General features: G+C 57.0%; 1 protein-coding gene across 7 annotated transcripts in view; it reads right to left on the bottom strand.

Moving 5' to 3' along the window:
* The window catches only part of STK32B (serine/threonine kinase 32B), a 204,760-nt gene that overhangs the window by 141,297 nt on the left and 45,171 nt on the right, over positions 1-18,292 (bottom strand). The window lies entirely within an intron of this gene.

The following is an 18,292-nucleotide window of genomic DNA, read 5'->3' as shown; positions in this document are numbered from 1 at the left end:
TTTCAACTGGGCACTCTCAGCACCTTCCGCCCCCACCCCCAAGGCAGCAAACACTTCCCCAGCGGGTCTGTGGTGGAAGGAATGACAGAAGGTATCTTGCACACTTGGACTGCCAAATTCTCATACGTCCCGTGGTCCCCTCCACCAGGATGACCTTCCCGCACGCCTGGTCCCCATCTCATCCGCCCAGCACTCGCCTTACACACACAGAAAGCGACTCTCCTGCCCAAGTGACCAAGAAGCTCATCCCGCCTCCTTTATAGAAACTCTGAGCTCGCAACTGCCAGGAGCAGGTCACGGTCCCTTCCTGCTTGGATGCCGGCCTGCGCCCTGGCATCCTGAGCTCCCAGGAGATGAGAGCAGTGAGCCCACGCCCTCCTCCTGGATGACCCCGCCTCATCCCTGCCCCATGCCGTAGTTCTTGCTGTCGCCAGCTCCTCACTCCTGACTGGCTTCTGTCCACACCACTGCGCACAACAAGGTGCGGCCGCGCACTGCAGGCCGTGGACACCCCTCTGGCTCCATCCTCCTCTGCCACGTGCTCCTTGCTAAAGCACCTGCCTGCCCCCCCGCCCCCGGCAGGGCCCTCTCCCGAGTTCCCCCTTTTGCACATGCACAGCTGCATCCCCCCGCCCCGTCCTTGCGCACAGAGGCCCACCGGGCCCACGTCCTGCAACCCTCCTCCCTCACTGGGGCCGAAGCCCTCCATCTCTGATGGCTGCCGGCTATGACAGGCTCTTCTGGTCTCCAGGCTGCAGGGTCGGGCCCTGCCCACCTCGCAGGGCCTCCCAAGCCACCATAAACTGCACAGGTCCAGGGCAGAAGCCGGGTCAAGCATCTCGCATTCAGCTGACCTCGCAAGCTCAAAGCCTAGAACTCGCCCTTGGCCCCCCTCTCTTCTGATCCCACTGAACCTCCAGCACACTGGGTCCATTTCACCTTTTCACTGCCTGCAGGAATGATTGAAGGAAAACCTCCGTGTGCACGGTGCCAAACACAGGCGCTAGTCCGCAGCAAGTGTTCGGGACACGTTCTTCAATCAGGCTGGGTGACAGCCAGTGTCCGGAAACTAGGGAAGACCTGTCATTTACAACAGGTGAAGAGAACTGACTGGTTCCCTGCATAAGGTGACGAAGGCATGGGGACGTGACCAAATACCGCTGGTCCCCTGTGGATGGAGCTTAGGCAGTGGAGGGTAATTATGTGGACCGGTGTCCCCGGTCAGCATCCCGCCTGCCACCTAACACCTGACGTGCTTAGAATAGAGAGACAGGGTCACTGGTTAACTCGGCAAAACCCAGGGGACTCGACAGAGACCGGTTTCCTTTGAGAACAACCTGCCAGGAAAAGAAATTCTGTATTTGTAGGCCTTCCCTGCTCACTGAAGGTCAAGGGAGAAGAGTGACGGGCTTGGACCGCGCTTGCATGTGACCCGCAGGGAGCCCCCAAGGTCCCTCGCGGGTGCCACTGTTGGCATTGGTCACCTGCCCTCCATCAGCACTTGACATCTCGGCTTCCCCGAGGACCCCGCTGCTTCCCGCTCCCCAAAAGCCAGCCCCCGCCCCCCGGGTTTGGGGGAAAGTTCCCGCCCGGCCTTTGTCCTGTATCCCCCCCGAGCTCTCTCTCACGAAGTCTTTCCCCGGCCCCACCAACCACCTCTGAACTTTCTGCAGGGACCAGAGAACCCAGCCGGGATCTACACTGCTTAGGTTCACCTGTGCCACGCTCTGAGCGACCTCAGGTGAGGCACCTGGCTTCTGTGTGCCTGGCTCACCCCTCGTAAACTGGGGGAGCCCAGCAGTGGGCCACAGAGGATGCGGAGCCACCCTCCCCTCCCTGGGGTCTCCCGTGAACAGCCCTGGCCGGTCGTCCCAGCCATGTGCTGGCGACGTAATGCGCAGCCTGTGTCTGCTTGTCCTGCTCTTTGTCATCTGTCACTTTGGGGGACAAGTCTCACCTCTGCTCCTTCTCACCAGGAGTTTTTCAGAGCCTGCAACCACGTGGAGAGGTTTGTGGGATCCAGACATATCCCTGGTGAGTCTGGCTAATTGTGGGTGCCGGTCCCCGGGGCCCCTCCCAGGCCCGGCTTTCTCCCCACTGGGGGCAGGCGTGGTTCTCCAGGGCCTCCTCTTCTGTCCTGCCTGCTAACCCCAGGGGGACGTTAACTACTCAGCAAACTGGCAAATGCCAGAGCTATTACTGTAATGATCGGAAAGGTGACATTGTGAGTAACCTCCCCCACATCCCCGGTGAATCTGAGACCCTGAGTGTGGTCTGAGGACTGACGAGAGCTGGCCAGGGCAGAGGTGGGGGCGTAGTGATCCCAGGAAAAGCCACAACAGACACAAGACGCTGCTGCTGTGAGTGGGCAAGCTGCCCCAACACGGACAGGCTGTGCGTGGAAAGGCGGGAGTTGGCGCGGTGAGGGGTCACCAGACTCTTCCTCGGGGCAGGGATGCATCGGGACTCTGGAGCTGGACAAGCCCTGCTCAGGGGTCCCTCTCCCCATGGTCAGCACGCCGTCCTCCCCGGGCTGATGCAGTGTCCCGCAAGGGGTGACTGGGGACAGGAGACGAGACCACGGCAGTCCTCAGACAGGGCCGCCCTCGCCATGAATTCCCCACCCCGCTCGATGGTCTGGCTGTGCTCCCAGGCCCATGACCGAGAATTCCTTTCTTGCACCTTTGCCCACTGTCCTCAGAGCCCCCAACCCAAGAACTGCTTGTGTTCTTCAGCGGCATCTGGCTGTGCAGGTAACAAGACCCACAGTCCTCGCCATGACCTTCGGGGAGCGCGCCTCCCTCCTGCCGTGCCCCCACGCCCTCTTCAATCATCAGCCTCCTCCCCCCCACCCCCGGGCCTCCTGGCGGGTTTCCAAACACCCAGTGCTCTTGATGCACCTCGTTCCCCTGCCTGGCCACTGCCTGGTCCCCGCCCCGACGCTTGGCTCTGCTTCACCCCTGTGCCAGCTCCTCCACCTCCTCAGGCCTCCCCTCCCAGGAGAGGGGAGGGGCCTCCCTCACTGCCACTCCGGTTGCTCCTGGAGACCTCGCATCTGTATCCCAGCACAGAGCAGACGCCCAGTGTCTGCGGCCCTGAGCCGCACCTGCTTCTCAAAGCTGCGTTAGGAGCTGCTCTGTTCTCTAGTTGGTGAACGTGCTCTCCTGAAGCCCCACAGGCTTTTTTCTCACTCTGCACTCTGACCGGCAAGAGCACCGCGCTGGAGCATTTGGACCACCTCATGCCCGGCTCGGGCAGGGACGCAGGGTAGGGCGATAACCACGGTAGCGGCTGGTTTGGATGCTGGTGGTGATGCAGGATCCAGGACAAGGAAGGCATTTGAGAGGAAGAGAGTGTGGCCCTGACAAGTCCTCGAAGTGAGGGCTGTCGGACACCTGTGCCTCCCCTCTGTCCGGCGGACTCATGTCCTGGGCCTTCTGTGACAATGCCCTTCCACCGGGGGCTTGAAAGAGCGGGCGTTTCTTCTCTCAGGTCTGGGGGCAGAGGTGGGACATCCAGGTGTGGACGGGGCCACGCTCCCTCCCCACGCTCCTGCCTCTTCGGGCTCCGCTTGGGCCAGCCACCTGTGCTGCGCCCTGGCTCGTGGCTACGTCACTCTGGTGCCACCTCGCCTGGCTCACTTCCCTCTGTGCCTGTCTCTGTCCCTCCTCTCCTCATAAGGACACCAGTCACTGGATTGGGGCCCGATCCAGGGTGACCTCATCTTAGCTGATTACATCTGCAAAGCCCCTACTTCCAAACAAGGTCACATTCTGAGGTTCCAGGTGAGCGTGGATTTGGGGCGGGGCACAGCATTCAACCCCGCACACCCAGACCAGCACCTGGCCCACAGGAGAGGTTCAATAAAGGGCGACTTTATCTAAGACAAGCACCGAGGAACGGGGGACCAAACCAGTGAGCCCACAGGCCTGCGCACCTGTGTGGTCGCACCTGTGTGCACACTGCAGAAACGACAAGGTATTCTGGACCCAAACTGGCCCTTCATTCTCGTCGAGTGGGGGCAGCACTCGCCAGCTCCAGGAGCGGCAGGGGTTGGTTAGCTCTCAAACCAACGTCCCCTGTGCTGCTTGGGACAAATCACAGGGGCAGGAAGCGACAGATCATGTGCCAGGTCCCGGCGGCCAGGTCTCAACGCCACGATCCAAAGATAAAGTCCGCAAATCCGTGGGGTGGGGCCACGGCTCTGAAACCAAGTTGCCGACGCCCTGAGTCTTGTAGGGGAAGGGAGAGCAAGGTTAGGGGCCTCACTTGTGTTTAGAGTCTGATCTTTTTTGCCCCTCTGCTGGTCAGTGCAACAGGGAGGAGGTGAGAGCCAAGGCAAGACGACAGAGGTCCTGGCTGGTGTGGCTCAGTGGATAGTGTGCCGGCCTGTGAACCGAAAGGTTGCTGGTTCAATTCCCAGTCAGGGCACGTGAGCAGGTTGCAGGCCAGGTCCCCAGTTGGGGGTGTTGAGAGGCAAGCAGTCGATGTATCTCTCACACATCAATGTTTCTCTCCCTCTTTCTCCCTCCCTTCCCCTCTCTCTAAAAATAAATAAATGAAATAGTTCAGAAACATCCCTTAGACTTATGCTAAATTAAATTAATTAGTAGCTATTCATTAAATACCCAGATCATTTTTTAAAAACCCCTCCTCGTATGTGTTGGGTCTTCATCATCCCGAGACCGCAGACTTCAACTCCTGGGACCAATCCTCAGCAGTGAGGCTGGCCTGGCATCAGAGACTCGCCATCAGCCCAGGGCCGCTCTGGAAAGGCCGGGCCGAGGGAGGGTCTGGAGCTGCGGTGCGTGAACAGCATCAGTCACCCCGCCTCTTCCCCAGTCCGTGACCCATGTCCTCTGCAAGGTGTCCTGCTGGCTCCGGAGGCAAAGGACATCTCCTCACGACTGATTCTCTGTTCAGCCACATCCCATGTAACCGGAAGCAGCTGAGGACAGGCCGGCAAACTTGACTCATGCCAGGCCGGGGAAAGGGCTCGTGCGTGTCCACTTCCTGCCTTGCTGTGTGCCTTCAGCTCAGGGCCATGGCCGGGCCCCCTGTGGATGGAGACATGGGCAGCCCCCGCAGCCAGCTTGTCCCGGGTGAAGCGATCTCAGACCGACAAGCAGCCAATCTCCAGACAAGGGACACTGTCCAGCCGGGGGGAGCGGAGCCGACCTGCAGGGCCGTGAGGGCACCGAGGCTTACAGGTTTGAGCCGGGAGTGGCGGCTGCGTGGCGGCATTGACCAGGAGATGCAGCGGAGAGGAAGGAGGAGGACGGAGGGAGGCAGCTACCGGCTCAAGGACTCTCTGAAGAAGGGTGACACGCTATGACCACAGAACAGCTTCATCTCCAAAAAGAAGAACAAAGGAGGAGGACCCGCTCTCTCCAGCTGACGGCCTACCGAGTAGCTACAGAAATCAAGGAAAACGAGCGGGGGGCAGTGGTGGAGGGATGGACAGACAGACATGTGAACGGGACAGACAGACATGTGAACGGGACAGAAGAGAGAACCCAGAAAGAGGTCCACTCGACATGCCCGACTGCTTCTTGACAAAGGTGCAAAAACGGCTCAGTGGAGGAAGGACGGCTTTTCAGTAAATGCAACCAGATGTCCACAGGCCCAAAACGACCCTCAACCTGAGCCAAAGCCAGCGCCCCCAGGCAGAAGGCTGTGGGTAGGTCGCTGAGCGGTGCACCCAGATGGGAACAGGACAGGGCCCTGCGGCGGGGTGGGGGGGGGGGTGTCCCAGGAAGAGCTGGGGCTGCAGAGCTGGGCCGCAGGATTCAGCTCCAGGTGGCTCAGCAGGATGGGGTCCCCATTTCTGTCCTGGCTGTGAGCCCAGAGTTCTGACAGGACATCAAATCCTTCCCAGGCACCCAGTCTCTCTGACTTCACTTTCACTGACCAGTTGGAGAAATCTCTGCTTTCGGGTGATGGTTGTATTAGGTCCATCGTTACAATCTCTTTCTGACAATATAATGTTAATCATCAAGGGGGTGAGCGGGACAGGAAGCTCCAGTGGCAGCTGCAAAAGACAGCAGAGACGCCTGTCCCTGATTTAATGAGGAGCCAATGACTCGGCCAGGTCCCTGAGACCAGCAAAGCCACAGTGAGAGCCAGCGCCCCGATGACAAGCGTGGTGCCGTCCCTCAGGGCCAGGGCTCCCCAGGTTTCCCCTGGGCGCCGGGTTGGGCTTCTCTGCACAGACCTCCGAGTGGGCCCTGAGCTGGGTGCGCTGTTTCCATGGGCCGTGAGGAAGCTCCACTCCACATGGGGCCGTTAAGGCCCACACTTTGAACTTCTCGCCGATGTCACTTCCGCCCCATGTCTTGTTTTCCTTCCATCTTCACTCACATCATCACTCGTGCAACCTCACACGTCACGTGCCTGCGGAGCCAACTCCAGTGCTTCCTGGACACAGTCACTAGCAGTGTCTCAGGCCCAGCACGTGGCCCCCCACTAACTGTGCCCCTCCCAACTGTGGCCCTTTCCAGGGCAGCGCTGCTGGGGCGGCGTGGTGGTCCAGAGGCTGGAACTGGGCTTGGGCGAGACTGGCTGTGTGCACGTCAGCATGGGAGACCCGAGGGGCAGCAGGCGAGCCCCGAGGAGTGGGGGCTGGATCTCCCACCTGGACGACACGTCAACACGGCAAAGCCATCCAGCAGCACGGGAGGGCTCTCGATGAGATGCTCACAGAGAGCTGCCCTTGGCCATCGCCCAAACCCCTGTGCTTCCACCCAAGGATAACTGTAATGCCACCGTTATCCTTGAGAACAGGTGGTAGAGCCCCAGGGATGTCTCTGGCTACTCTCTCACACTCAGAGGTTTCTTGCACGCCGTGGCCTCTGCCTGACTTGGCTCATTCGTGTGGGGTCAGGGGAGCAGAAGGAGCAGGGCTGCTGAGAAATCCCCAACAAGTGACAGGCCCCCGACCCGTGACAGGCAGTGCAGCCCCCCATCCCCCCCGTCCACCTGGAAACAACGAGCCTGCCCGGCTCCCAATCAGAGGCGGCTGGGAAAGGGCTTGGATACGGATGTTATTCCTCATCCTGAGGAATGTGTTGTGTCGTGTGCGCCTGTGTGTGCCTGCACGTGCACATGTGTGTTTAAGCAATGGAGTGATATGACCTGTCTTGCCATGTAACAAGGTGCCTCACCCATCAGTATGAGCTGGGTTATGCTGTGTAACAAACACGCCCCAGATCTCAATGGCTTCTAATAATAAATATTGATTTTCACTTGTGTTACTTGCCCACACAGATCAGCTGAGACCTGGCTGGCTGACAGGGGCTCTGTTTGATCTGCTACGTGTTTTATGCCTTTGGTTCTTGTCTGCCTCTCTCCCGAGAACTCGCACGTCTGTCTGTTTAGTTCACCCTCCTCCCCGGTGCCTGGCAGGTGGCAGGTACTCGGTCATACCCGTTGAGGAAGTGAATGTTGTCTGTTCGCTTTGGCCAGCCACCTGTCCTCCCCTGGAGCAGCCGGGCTCCTCTCGCCCCCAGCCCTGACTCCTGCCTCCCGGCTCTCTGTGAAGCACAGCCGTGTCTGCTTCTCCAGCCTCAGCCCAGCTCTCTCCCCAACACAGAGACTTTCTCGCACTACCTTGTGATGGTCAACTTTACATGTCAACTTGATTGGGACACGAGGTGCCAGGTGCTTGTCGAAACATCCCTCTGGGTGTGCCTGTGAGGGTGCTTCTGGGTGACAGTAATATCTGAATTGGTAGACTGAGCAGAGCAGATAGCCCCCCTCCCTGGGTGGGTGGGCCGCATCCAATCAGTGGAAGGCCCTCAGTTGGGGGAGGCTGATTCTCATCCAAGTAAGTGAGAACCCCTCCAGCCGACTGCTCCAGCTGGAAAATCAGCTCCTCTTGGGTCTTGAGCCTGCTGCCTTTCACACCGGACCTGACGCTGAGGGCCCCCCTAGGTGTCCAGCTTTCTGACCGCACGTCGTGGGGCTTAGCCTTCAGAGCCAAGTCCTTATAATACATCTCTGTCTGTCCATCCACCCATCCATCCTACTGGCTCTGTTTCTCAGCATCCTCCGACCAGTACAAACTCATAGCTGATGGGCGCGCCCACCCACCGCCCCTCGGTCCTGGTAAGGAGCACACAGTGCAAGCCCCGGGCCTCTTCACTGGAGGGCTGTCTCCGGCGCTGGGCCTGGGGTCTGCCTGTGCGTCGGGTGGGAAGTAGCTGAAACAGAAGGTATGCCGGGAGCAGCCCTCCACCTGTGACTGATGGGCATGACCGGACCGCTGCCCTATATGGTCTCAGCCATAAAGGATGACTCTGATGTGTGCTCTGCATGGCGCCCCAAAGCCTGCAGGTGCCCCAAAGCCCGCAGGCGCCCACGGTGGCAACTGCTCTACTATACGTGCCTTACTAGCGGCCTCCCCTCCCCATCTCACTTCCCCACCCTCCCGCGAACTCGGGAGCCCCTCCTAACAGACTGCTACTACTTGCCATGGATCCTCGTGTTGGGGTCTGCTTCTAGGGAGACCCAACCTGAGACCACCCCCGTGCGGGGGCCAACGCACGCACGCCATTTTCTAGCTCAGGGCCCTGCACCCTTCCTTCCTACTGTAATAACGTTCTCTCGGTGTCAAGAACTCATTTGTTAGCTCACGGCCTGTCTGTGACAAGGGCCCTTGTCCCTGTTTCCTTTGTGCCTCGAGTGAAGTAGCCGTGCAATTAGTACCTCACGTGCACCTGTCAAGAAACAAAGGAAGGACTCTCCCTGACAAGTGCCTTCTCCCCTCGGCCCCCTCGGCAAGAAGAGGAGGGCTCTGGAGGGTCACCTCTGGCTTCCACAGCCTGGGCTCCTGCCATGTCGGAGGCTCCGGGACAGGGAAGCGAGCGGCTCTGTTGCCGGTCAAGGCTCCAGATAAACGCGCGGCTTCAGCCTGCATTGACGTGACAGGGAAGCAGAGACAGCGTGGCAATTAGGGAGGAAGGAGGCGGGGGAGGAGGTCTGCGGCCAGGGCCGGGATGAGGGGGGGGGACAGCCCGAACTCTGGGAGCGTCTGCGGTGAATGGCCTTGTAAGGGTTCCAGTCTTCAAAACTAATGAGTGTTTCGGACTTAAACATAACAATTCTCTGCTCATTACCGTTTTAGTCACCCCCCCCGTCTTGGCTCAAGCTCTCCACGTGTGAGGCTGGGAGGGAGGAAGATGCCCCCACTTCCCGGGGTCGATCAGCCTCAGCATCTTGAAGAAGGATGACAGGTCAGAGGGGTTCGGATGCCACATCGGAAGTGCCAGAGCCGGGTGGGTGAAGGCAACCGACCACCCGCCTGGGGCCAGAGGTCAACGGAGCGGAGAGAGCCCCAGACCGAAGCTCACATGCTTGCGGCCAGTGCCTTTGAGAGAGGGTGGGAGCGCTCGGTGCTATCAGCAAAGGCCGGGTTTGATGGACTGCTGCAGGACGGGCCCCAATACTGACCGCATCTCCTGTGTCCATGACGGGGCAGTCCCCTCCCACAAGGAATCCGGGGTTGGCCACCGGCCTTGCTCCGGCCAAAGGGGGTGACTGATGTGACGGAAGCAGGAACTGAAAAGTGCTCCCGAATGATGAGGAGCTCCCTTGTGCCCCTGGCATCTCTCAGATCCCTGCAACCCTGTGAAGTAGCCCAAGTGACCCTGCCACGAAATGACAAACCCCACAGAAAGGGGCCCCGCCAAGCAGGCAGCTGGCTGCCCCCAGGGAGCCTCGGCCCAAATGGCCGATGTGCCAGATGGTGACCGAAATCAGTGGTAGCTGTCGGAAGGGACAGAGTTTGAGGTGGCTTTGTTACACAGCGACAGCAAAACTGTTACCGCGGTCTTCGGTGAACCGCAGTGAGCCCACTGGAAGTAGACTTTGTCCGCCCCCCCCCCCCGGCCCCACCGCGGACACCCAGCCAGCTCCACAGAGATGGCAAACCAGTGCCCGGAGGTGAAGACGTGACCCTTCGGAAGGTCGCATAGGAAGAAATCTCTGTGACTCACCAGAAGTAAGGACTTTTAAAACGAGAAACAAAATGTGTCTAACCAATAAAAAGGACAAACTTATTATGTGGGCTGCATTAAAGTAACAATTTCTGTTCACTAGAAGATAGCACTTGGAATGACCAAATGAGAGTGTGGAAAATTTTTACAATGTATATAACTGATAAACGATCCTTTTTTTTGCATGTACATCTGATAAATGGTTTTTAGTCAAAACACATCAAACACATAAAAATCAGTAAGGGAGATAACCCAATTTGAGAAATAATTGGCACAAAACTTGAACAGACACTTCATAAAAGGAGTAGCAAGTGATCATTTACATATGAAATGTGCTCAATTTCATCACGTATCAGAGAGCTATAAATTGAAATTACAACAGAATGTCATTACACTACCCACCAGAATTTCTAAAATTACAAAGAGCTACAAAGAATACTAAATGTTGGCAAAGATGTGGAGTGACTAGAATTCTCATAGATCGCTAGTGGGAGTTCCAATTAATTAAAAATCCACTTTGCAAAACCGTCTGGCTGTGCCAGTCGAAGCTGAGCGCTCGCACATGAGCTGGTAATTCCACGGCGAAGGCCACATCCCAGGAAACTGCGGGTACAGCAACCACCACGACGAGCCCCACGGGGTGTCAGCCCCAAACTGAAGACAGCCCCACCCCCACCAGGAGCCCGGGGGAGAGGCTGCGGTGTGTGCCCACACCGAAGCGCCGCTCGCCCACAACAGTATGGGACGCAGGTGATCCCCAGGAGTGACCCGGAGTGAAAAAGCCACACAGGCTCAGAGACACCCCACGGGGCTGCTTCTGTAAGTTCCAAGCCAGGAGGAAAGTACAGGAGGGTGAAGGCGGGGCTTACCTGTGGGCGCAGGTGAGTGGGGGAGAAAGCACAGGGTCAGGGGCACTCTGGGGGCCTCGGGACACGTTTACTGACGCGTGTAGTGACCACGTAGGTGTGCTCGCCTGTGACGACTAACTCGCGCTGCACACTCGGCTGGAGCAACAATCTGCACACGTGTTATGCTTCAGTAAAAATATGTGTAAAAAATGAGACCGACATTTATAAAAATGCATGGAATTTATGGAAACAAAACTCAAAACGGGCCTCAAGGAAAGGAGCAAAACCCAAGATATTACACGGCAAAGACACCGACTCTCCTGACACGCAGTGAAGACAGGGAGAGAACTGGGCGTTTGTTCTGCCGTTCTCAAGGACGCCGTACTCCAGGGTAACCACCGGGCAAAGGGGACGAGTCGGCGGCGCTCTTCCTAAACACGGAGGAAGAGGTAGGGCTACAGTCTGCCACTCACGGTTCCTCGGCTAACCCCGGTTCTGGCAGTGGTGGTCGGTGGACGGTGACTCACTGGGCGGGAGGCCGACCAGGGGTTTTGCAGCAGAGGGACCCGGTCGTCACCCCCCGGCCCACTGGCCCACGTCAGCATCTCCCACGGTGGCACACCCACAACGAGCAACGATGCATAGCCCCGCCAGTGAGGAGTGCACGCCCCCCGTATTAAATTCATATCCCACCTATGCTTTATATTTTACAGTTTATTGGGCGCCTACGGTCCAGAGGAGTAAATTAAATGACACCACAAGGAAGCAGTAACAAAGCCCAGTACATGGAACATTTTTCAGAAAAGCCTACCTCCTTCTCTGGTAAATAGCATGAGGAAGCAGTCTGAAGAGAAAGAGTTCCTGCAGGTTAAAAGACGAAGAAAATTTGGAGGCATAGCAATAAGAAACAGACAGCAGGTTTGAATCCTGATTTCACCCACCGACGGGAGGCACGTTTGGGGCAATGGAGAAGATCTGGGTGTGGACTGAATGATATGGACAACTGTTAGTTTCATTAAGTGCAGCGAAGACTTTTATCTTACACTTGAGTCAAAAATCCGTCCCAGGTAGGTTGTGGATCTGAGCATGTACGGTTAAACCCTAAATTTCCCGGAGAAACCTGGGAACATAGTAAACGTCCTTAGTGTGCTAACAGTTAACAACTGAAAACTTTAAACACACATCATGTTTAATGTTAAAACTTCAGAAACATCTCACCGAACTCAGGAATAAGAGAACAATGCCTCTATGCCTGAGGCTGTTCCACAATTCAACCCATCGTGGGGAGGGCAGTGTCCTTCGCCACCGGGGACACCTTCGCCACCGCAGAGCGGGCCAAGACTCTGCAGCGCCCGCCATGAGAGGAAAGGCTAACAGATGAAATGGGAGAATCTCTGTTCATGAAAAGGCACCACTAGGAGAGTAAGAGGCACAACACAGGACAGGGGAAGACGCTCCCATCACACCGCCGAGACCTCCATGCGAGTGCACACCCAGAGTCAGCGGGGACCACAAGAGGGAGAGAACCTCACAGAGAGGCTGGCACAGAACTGAGATGTGCGTCGTGAAAGGACATCTCAATGCGCATAAGCCCGTAAAAAGGTATTCAACCGCTCGGACAAAGGAGAATGGAAATTAAACTGCCACGAATTGTCACCACACACCTACGGGAACAGCTGAGATAAGAATGACAATGGCGGCAGGGGGGGGCTGTCCCCTGGTGTCCAGACCAGGGCAGAAAAGCACAGCCTACTGCACACATACAAGGGACCACAGCAGAAGGAAAAACATGCTAAAGCTGCAGAAAACGACAGTGTTGAGAAGCCAGAAGCAGACGAACGTATATTCCTTGACTCAGGTTCACACAAGGTCTGCAGGTGGAGGACACTAATCCATCGTGCCGACTTCACGACCAGCTCCCCTGGGGGGGGTGGCGGCGGGAGGGCGCGTGGGCTCCTGTTGAGGGTCCCGTGCTCGATCAGCGTTGGCCGCAGGGGGGCGCCCCCTTTCTGAAAACGTGCCGGCCTTTGCGCCGAGTTCTTGTGCACCGGCGCATGAGCGATATTTCCACTAGAGAGTTAAAATCGGCGCCCATTCCTAACGCTTTATGAAACTCATAGCACATGGGGAATACAGGGAACTTCCCTAACCTGGTGTGAGTTAACATCATTCTTCTTTAAAAAGGTTTTACTTACTTTCAGAGGGGAAGAGAGGGAGAAAGAAAGGGAGAGAAACGCCGATTGGCTGCCGACACCCCGACGGAGGACTGAACCGAACCCACGACCCGGGCGTGTGCCGTAACCGGGAATCGAACCAGCGACCTTTCACTCTGCAGGACGGCACCCAACTGAGCCTCACTGGTCAGGGCCACACATCACTCTCAATGTGAAAACTTTGGAAACCTTTTCATTGAAGACAGGAACAAGCGAAGAATAATAAATACTTCAAAAGAGGTTCAAACTCACAAGTGTCAGGAAACGCAATTTGAGAAACTCATCATACTGACAAAAATTTAAAGTGTTGACTGAAAAAACTGAGAGTCAACCAAGTGTTGACTGTGTGTGGTCAAGCAGGAATTACCAAAAATGGCAGGTGCGTGTGCAAATTACCTCTCCGGGAAGTAATCCGTGAAGTGATATCTTAGCAATTCCGGGGGCACGCCCATGACCCAGCGACTCCACTGTTTCTCTGTGTGCGTTTGTTCTACGGCAAGTGTGGGCCAGAAACTCCCAGGCACGTGCACGAGAAAACCCACCGAGCAGGCGCCCGCCCACCGTCGACGAGGGGATGAGTCAGTAAACTGGGGATAATCACAGGAAGCAAGCAGAGACGTGAACACAGCTGAATCAACGTAAAGCCTCCCTGGGGCGAAACCGCGGCGGGCAGAGCGGTCTCATGTCATCTGGGTAGAGTCTGGAAACAGAACGCATTGCTGTGGGTTACACAACGTGAGGCCGAAGAATAAAAAGCCCCGTGGAAACGACTTGGGGGGTCTCTGGATTCGGTGTGGCAGACGAGGGCTCCAACAGTCTATGCTGTTTCTTCTCTTTGCTGGGGGAGGAGAGGCTCACAGGCGTCGTAGTATTTCCACATGTGTCCGTGTCTGACACATTTCACTGTAAAAAATCATTCAGAACTGAAGAGAGACCTGGTTCGAGAATGCTCATGGGGGACTCCAGGCCGGCCCCTCCCCACGGCCAGGGGCGGCCGTGTCTGGGTAGCCAAGGCGCCCCGATTTCCCCACGACTGGGGAGAGCCGGCGCATGTGGGGACCTCTCTCCCTCTCTCCCGGTCAAAGGGACCGGCCAGCCGCAGACCCTGGCGGGACACTGAAGCCCTAGTGGACGGGGTCCCCGAGGACCCCCGAGCCAGGCCTCCCTGGGAGCCCTGTTCCTTCCTCCTGCAGCTGCCTGGCTGGCCCTCGATTCTGGAAGACAACCATCTGTGTCTTTCTCCCCCGAACACTCTAGGCAGCCTCATCTCTTCGTTGTCACCTGGGATTTGGAGTCCTGTGAGGTGACTGGGCTGGAATGGAGCTCAGAGCACCCTTAGTGAAGGGGGCGGGCGGTGGGCCGGCCCCCAGCAGCACTCACCAGGTGGCCAGGTGCGCCCACCACTGAACCCACATCTGGGCCATCGGCAACACCTGCCTGGGTGCCCACTGCCCTGGGAAGGTGTGTCAGGGTCCTGGGGCTGCTGTGACAGCCTGCCCCAGAGGACAGGATTGCTCACTCCCACAGGTCTGACCGGGTGTCAGTGGAACAAGAGGCTGGGAGGCGGGACCTGCCTGGGCTTGGCCCCGCCTTCAGGGCGTTGCTGGTGTCTTTGCTGTTCTAGGTTTGCAGGCTCACAACCCCAGTCTCTGCCCTCATCTGTCCCCTTTTTACAAGGACACCCATCACACGGGATCAGGGCTTACCCTGGTGACCTCCTGTTGTCCTGATTCTCTCTGTAAAGATCACACCTCCAAAGAAGGTCACCTTCTGAGGTCCTGAGGTTGGGGCTTCCATACGTGAATCTCGGGACAGCTTGCCCACCACTGAGCCTCCCTCACCCTCCACGAGCCTTCGCTCCTGCACACACAGGCCTCGGCAGCTCACAGTGCTTTCGGCCCCGTTCTGCAGGGGCCACCTCCTGTGCACCGGTGAATCCCCAGAACCCAGTTCAGAGCCAGAGGCATTTAGAAGAAAACGTGAATTATTTGCTAAATCGATCAACAAATAAAAATGCCTTTGGACTCTCATTTTGAATGCATGCTGGCCGACGGCGTACCTCGGTGAGCGCTCTCCTCCTGCGTGTACTCGGGGCCAGTCGGGAGGAAGGTCAAGGACACTGATAATGAACCTGTGTCCTGCTCGCTCCCTGGGCCTGGGACTCTGCTGGGCCCTCTGCGTGCGGTGGTCCATCTGATTCCCGCAACAACCACACCAGGTAGACCCGGCCCACCTCGTTCCGCAGATGAGGGCGCTGAGGCACAGTGGCGTGCGGAGACCCGTCCAAGGTGGCTGAACTACAAGGTGGTTCTATGAGGACTGAGCAGGGGCAATGTCTGCCCCTCACCCCTTCCCCCGGGCGGGGAAGATGCCTGGCGCAGAGTGAGCCCGTCACAGTCAGCACGACCACGTCCTTGCGTGAGAACCAGGACACTTGTGAGAACAAACGGACAGCAAACCGAGGAGGCACTGGAGAAAACGGACAGTCCCCAGCAAACTGGGACACGAGGCTACTTTAGCAATAAATATCGAATGAGTTAACTAGGACCTGTTCTACCTGAGGGCCCAGGTTTTAATGGCCACCGAACATGTAGGGGGACGCACGTGCGAGACCGAACCGCACTGGCTGGGGCGTTCGGCGTGAATCCACAGCAGCTCCCACCAGACGGGAGTTCCAGCTGAGATGCTATCACCGCGAAGCCTGTCACTCAGCGCTGGACAGTAGAAATGCAAGTTAAAGAAATGCTTCCTATTAACGAAGAGCTTCCCATTAAAGAAAATCTTTCAGAAGATTAAGTCTTTATAGTCTGTAATTGGGGAACAGATGGGATAAAGTTTCTATTCTACCGGAGGCGATGATAAAGGAATCATTTCTATCGTTCCGCTCCCGAAGAAAATAACAGGTTCCAATGAACTTTCATATCAATAATGGTCTTAATTATCTATCCCCCTTTGTGAGCCAAATGTCTTTTCTATTGGCATAAACAAAAGAGGTAATTTTAGTATTTGCTCCTACTTTCTTTTCTTCCTTCTCCTTCCCCACCCTCCTCCCTACTCCCCCACCTGTCCTCTCTCTTCCAGGAAGACTCGGGTCCAGGACTGGAGCCCCAGACTCACGCTGCGCAGGGCAGCCCCCCCAGGAGGCCACGCAGCGTGACCCCCGTCTTCCCACAGGGACGGCAGCTCCAGGCTGAAAGAAAGCTTGTCCTCTTGCACCAGTGCTCTTACGGGGCCACCTCAGTGACCGGTGGCCACCTTCTCCCGGCTTGAACACCTCCGGTGGCCCATGACATTGGCCCATCTGCCTCTCTAGAGGACGTCCACTTTGGCCGTGTAATTCAGAGCACGGTACCAGGAACCCAGGGGTCGCTGAGCACACTGGCTTTGCTTCACTGCTGTGTGACCTTCTGCAATTATCTCACCCTCTCTGGGCCTTGCATCAGAGGTTATAGTTGAAAATGCTGTGACTTCTATTTTGCCTATGCCATGTTTTTTTTAAAAAGAACTTAATGAGACACTAACTTTTAAAATCTAAACATTTCCCATAAAAACTCAGATATCTGGCTGCTTTGGAAAAGCAGTCAGCTGTCCACCCCGGCCCGGGTTCCTGAAGGAAAACCATGAGCTGGAGCTCAGTGGTGATGGCCCACAATGGCCGGGACAGGCCCTCCTGAGAACCCGGGAGCCATCCGGCCATTCCTGTGACTTCTGTCCCCTAAGGCGGCTGAGATGGGGACCGTGACTGGCCCACGTGCAGCACCGTGCCCATCCTGTTGATAGGAACTGTGTGCCAGGGCCTTTCCCTTCGCCTGCAGTGTTCTCCCAATGAACTTCACCTTTAGAAGCTGCAACCAGCCTTCAAGGCCAAGTGCACAGAGCACCCTCTCCACAAAGCTTTGGCCACAAAAGAGCCAAACCACAGTGCAAGTGCCGTGAGCAAGACAGCCGGTTCGATTGAATGGGATTTCACACAGACGGAGCCACAGTCAGACAAGAAATACTATGGTCTTTAGAATGACTGAGGTTCAGCTCTCAGCTCTGCCACTTAAAAAAAAACATTTTATTTATGTCTAGAGAGAGGGGAAGGCAGGGAGGGAGAGAGGTCAAGATCAAATGATGTGTGAGAGAAACATCGATCTGTTGCCTCTCGAACGTCCCTGATCGGGAACCTGGCCCACAACCCAGGCACGGAATCGAACCAGCAACTTCTCAGTTTGCAGGATGATGCCCCACATACTGAGCCACGCTGGTCAGGGCACGGCTCCGCCATTGTGAGCTGGGCACGTCCCTTACTTTCTTGTTTCCCCTTCTCTGGAGTGGGAATAAAAGTGCTTCCCGGGGTCACGGAGGTGGCAGAACGAGCTTCCACGAGGCGTGTGCAGGACACAAGGCAGGAGCTCAGTGGCTGTTAGTCCGTTCACCCTCTGCGATCAGGCAATGCCATGGGCATAACCTCGATGTCATCAGGAAACACACGCTCATAATCCCAGAGTTAGCACTTGCTCCTGTTTTTCCGGCCATCGAGTCCCCCAGGCTCCTCGTGTGGCATCTCAGAAGGTACCCGACTGCAGGGGGACCACGAACTCGCCCCTTGGCATCACTTGGGGAAGACCTCACGCTGTCCCCAACCGGCCCAGCGGGTGCCACAGATGCCACGTTTCTAAGAGCCACCCCACGAGGAACCCCTCGAGGGCTCAGAGGCTGATAAAGGCGAGCCTCAAAGTCACAGCGAACGAAGGCCTGAAAGTAAAGCAGCCGGAGGACAGCTCCAGGGAACATCGGAGAGCTGACTGAGTAGGATGTGCGCCCTGACTGTGAGTGCTCGTCTTGGTTGCCGAAATGCCATCTGGCGCGAGGCAAACCTGGCGACCAGCTTCCCCACATGGTGGTCACTCCCCGTGGCGGGTTGTGCAGGTGCCACCTGCCCGCCCGCTGGCCCCTCGGCTGCAAGCTCCGCAGCCGTGCGGAGGAGGGATATGACATATGACTTTCTGATGTTATTACTTGTACCGGAAAGTACAAACGTCCTGAAGTGCAACGGTCGCCCCCCCCCCCACCTCGATCCCTTGTCTCAGCTGTCTGGAAATTCCCAAAAATATTTGTGTGGACCCAGAACTTGAGCTCTCTCAGGAGCGTTCAGAAGGCGTGTGGAACGTTTGGTCACTGTGCCAGCCCGACAGGAGGTGTGTCCCTGTGTGGGGCGTGTGGGGATGCCCGGAGGGGCGGTGCGATCCCC

The sequence above is a fragment of the Artibeus jamaicensis genome, unplaced genomic scaffold (genome assembly GCF_021234435.1).
Source record: "Artibeus jamaicensis isolate MK-2021 breed Jamaican fruit bat unplaced genomic scaffold, CSHL_Jam_final contig_76, whole genome shotgun sequence".
NCBI lineage: Eukaryota > Metazoa > Chordata > Mammalia > Chiroptera > Phyllostomidae > Artibeus > Artibeus jamaicensis.
The sequence above is the reverse complement of the archived record's forward strand: the minus strand, read 5'-3'. Positions and strand labels throughout refer to the sequence as shown.